This window comes from Ischnura elegans, chromosome 6, assembly GCF_921293095.1.
Source record: "Ischnura elegans chromosome 6, ioIscEleg1.1, whole genome shotgun sequence".
NCBI classification, from domain to species: domain Eukaryota; kingdom Metazoa; phylum Arthropoda; class Insecta; order Odonata; family Coenagrionidae; genus Ischnura; species Ischnura elegans.
Genome location: NC_060251.1, coordinates 29,868,325 through 29,872,718, shown reverse-complemented (window position 1 = coordinate 29,872,718; position 4,394 = coordinate 29,868,325).

Below are 4,394 nucleotides of genomic sequence, written 5' to 3'. Positions count from 1 at the left end.
CTCGGTTCTGGGTTCTGCCATGGCCATGGTTCTGCTCATAGAGCATCTCTATGGTTCTGCTGCTTTGTCCATTACGCGGGAAATATGACAGGTTCGACTGTTCTTACTGGGCGAAAAATTATTTCTTATTAACATACCTTGCAATTAGTCATCTTCATATCTTTATTGATCAGGTAATTATCGCATTTCCCACTCTTTTTTTTACATTGATTAGCTAAAACGCTAAAATATTTCTGTTTGGAAGCGTCGAGCTGAATTTATAATTCGATTTGTGAATAGTTTTAAATAGAAACAATTCATTCGTAGATTGAGCGCTCTATCTGTATCGTATTCAATATACGACCATTTTAATATAAAAATGTCTATGGTTATGTTTCTTCTTCATCCTCAGTTTAATTTGAGGAAGATTTATTTCTGTACTTCAAAGCAGAGTATATGGACCGCAGACCATCCTAGCTTGTCTTGATAGAAAGTCGTCTTTGAAATATGTTGGTATCAGGGATTACTTTTCTCCAAGTGAAAATGTTAGACTCCTTTGAGTAAAGCGTCATCACTATCAAATTTGTTAGGCTTACAGCTAGCAATCTATATTTGCATTTGATACGGCCCTTTAATTTGGAGAGGCCATATTAGAGATGGTTTACCATTTTTTTATCGTAGCTATCGCCGAATTCAGTGTTAATAGAATTCGCTGTTATCTGTTCTCTCTACATTACTTTTTTCAGTAGTATCAGTGCTAATGGAATCAGAGCTGTTCTCTCAAAAACTTTCACCCAATATCCCTCATTAAATATCTTATCAAAGCACTTTGAAAACCTCCTTGGGGCCTTCCCTGTAATCTTTAAAAATTCAGATAACTATTGTGCATGTCCACAGCCTTCCTTGTCTACTTTCTAGATGGGCTTTGCATATTTTTTCATCAAGTCCAAGGTCTGAGGTTTTTCTCATCAACCTCCCTGTTCTCTCTTTATATCTCTGGTTCACACAGATCCTCTACTGATCCCTTCTATTGTGAGCTTTTCCTCATATTATTTACATCCTACCATTCTTAGCCTTAATCTTCAGCATAGCTAATCCTCTTCTGTTCACTTAATTGAGTAGTAGTAGTATATATATACTTTCATTATTTTTTATAGTACTATAAAAAATAATGAAAAACATTAGAAACCATGGCATGTACTATAATTCAAAGCATTATTACTAATTGTTATCATATAATCATGCTTATACGTACAGTCTTAGAATGTATTAATGCACAGAAAATTCACTGGTATATACCAGAGCTTAGTCTCTTTCTAAGCTGTTCAAAATATATCGTGAGATAACTTGGGTTGTTCCCGTCAAGCTTGCACATGGTGGTGCTTTTCCCTGCCAGCAGTGCAGAGTGGTTGATTGTGTTGCCTTAATGACAATATCAAGGTTCTCCATCTTTTCCCTTCTGTCCCTATTCTTACCCCTGGTGGTGTTGTCGGGCTTTCATCCTGGTGCACATAATTTCCTTCCTTTTCTTCACCTCCTCTAGAGGTGCTTGTGCTGTTGTGATTGGATTTAAATTATCATGAATGAAAAATCTGCCTTTTTATGTTCTGGCTTCCCCTTACATTATCTCATGAATAGACCCTTTCAGTGGCGCAGCGAGGGGGGGTTTTGAGGGTTAAACCCCTCCCCCCCCATAGCTCGGAGAAAATTTTAAGTTTAATCCATTTTACTTAATTTAATTGATTTTACTTATAGAATAGTACATATAAGGATTAATTAAATATCCCTCAAAAAGCTGTAAAACTTGCCATTTTGAACCGTTTATCTTATAATTCCGCAATTTATTAATCTCACACCTACCACTTATCCTGGTGGGTATTCCATACCCCTACACCCTGGTATTAGTTGCACCTAAGCCCCCCCAGCCTTAATTCCTAGCTGCACCCCAGGACCCTTTATAGGATATTACATGGGATTAGTTTTTGTGCTACTCGGCCACAGATCCAAGCATTGCTAAGAGATAAACGGTGAGTCCAAATATGAATCTAAAGATAGGAAAAACCTCACCATGGATCCCAAAAGAAAGCACTCATATGGCCCAACGTGAGTTACCTCAGTACATTCATTCCACTAATCTTAATTCTGATTTGACTTATACCCCTGCAGTTCGACTCCAGCTTTGGTAGCTAGGTCGTGTCCAGGGCCAGATTTACTGTAAGGTAAAATAGGCAAGTGCCTAGGGGCGTCGCAGTCCAAGGGGCGCCTTCTATTACTGCATGTGAGTGGCTATGCCTTATCATAAAAATCGGGGAGGGGGTGGTGCTCAAGTGAGGAGGGGCACGCAATGGAAAGGTGCCAATAGTGTAACTTTGGGTAAATCCGGCCCTGGTCGCATCCACCTCCGTCCTCATCAGCTCTTGGTGGCATACGAGTGAGGGATGCAGGTCTCTTCATGTGCCAACCTCACAAGTTTTCACCGACCCGGCCTCATCAGTTAAGTGGGACTCCTGGGTGTCTACATCTTTTGAAAATGATAGTACATGTTAATATACAGTGTAAATAGGCCACAAATAAAATGTTTGAATGTCAATAAAAATACTACCGAGGGCACTTTTATGTTTCTTAAGACTTTTTTTTCCAGATTTTTCATAAATGATACGGTGAAATTTTCATAAGCATTAATTTATGATAGAAGAAAAGAGAAAGGATTCTAACTGTCTGAATTGAACTTACTAGACAAATTCTGCCATCAATGCACACAATTCATCTTCGGTCAGTTTTGGGTTGGCAAACCTTTCACAAAGTTTGAATGCTTGTGGTTCCTCACCACCTTTGGGAAAAGCACACGGCATGTATAAAGAACTGAAGTAAAATTTACACAAACTGTCACTTCTGCTTACTCGCCAAAGAGCTCTTTGGCATCATTCTGAAAGAGAAATATATGTTCCAAAGAAATATGATTATAATAATAGGTACATATTTGCAAGAACACAGAAAGTCACCATTGAGTGCCTTTCTCACACTGACCTTGTATGCTCTTGCTGCATTGTTTGGCAAACAGTTTCTTGGATTATTTAACAAATAAATTACTCCGGACAGCTTTCTACTTAAATATTTTGTGTGCTCTTCCCATGTTACCTTATTATCTACGTACACACGTAAAACCTTCACCATGCCTTCACTTTATTGGCCGTCACAGGTTGGTGGTCACAGGTTGGGCATCTCTTAAACTAAAAACCATCTATAACTAATAACTTCAGTATTTACTTTGTGAAACCTCTCCATATTGGAAGTAAGGAAATAAAACTTTGTAAGGTTCACTGTTATGTTAAATAACAGTGAACCTTACAAAGTTTTATTTCCTTACTTCCAATAAAAACCATCTGTTTTTTATTATCATTCACCAAAAAACCATTTCCCTTAAACCTTCAAAATACTTCTGACTTTATATAGTATTGTCAGTGATGATTTTAAGGCTGTTGATGGCATGATTAGTAGGGTAGTTTCCTTCATCAAAGAAAACGAAACGCAATGATTGCGATTCCTTACCCACCATTAGTGTATTCATAATATACAAATTATTTGATTTTAGAAGTCACAGTTTAGACAAATGGCAACGGTTAATTTTAACCTCATTTGAAAAAAGGCCAGATTGGCGCCCATGCGATCCCACTCCACGTGACGTCACAGGGACCTAGTTTCTATACAAGCAGATAGGAGTTTTACATCATCTGAGATTACTAATCCATGTATGAGGTACAGAGCTCAGGGAAACATCTCTTAATAATCACGCATTAAAAATACCTAAGTTTTGAAAGTTTCCTTCGTTTGATAGGGGAATAATAATCCTTAATTAAGCCAAGTGCTACCGGCTAGCAGGGTACTCAGCTACCTGCTAGCAGCCTGCGTCGTATCAGCACTCAAGTCTTGCCCCAAGGTCACCTCACAAGGCGGCAGGGGGAACCAGAAATATGTCACACGGACTTTTTCCCATCATTCCTACTTAGCCATCGCGTTTTCGCGCGCTTGAAATTTTTCACTTTTCGTTTAATCGCGAAAAATAAATATCGCCATTTAAAAATCTAAGTGTGAAATTTGTACTCCAGGAATCTTTCGGTTTAGGCAATAAAAAATAATAGGTAACCACCCTATTGCTTGATATAGAAAATTACAGTGAGAACACAATCATTTAAGTTGTTTCTGACAAAATTTTATCCAGCAATAATTTCTCAGAGTGACATAAAAAGTTATCTTATGATTTAGGCTTACCTTCAAATGAAGAGATCACTTATTTAACCTTAAAATTGCAAACAAAATGTTTACTTTATCCCTTATGAACTTTAAACAGTCTTTCAGCATACGTGGGAGGCTTATTCCTTCTATTTAAGCTATTATGGTTACAGAAAATAAAAAAA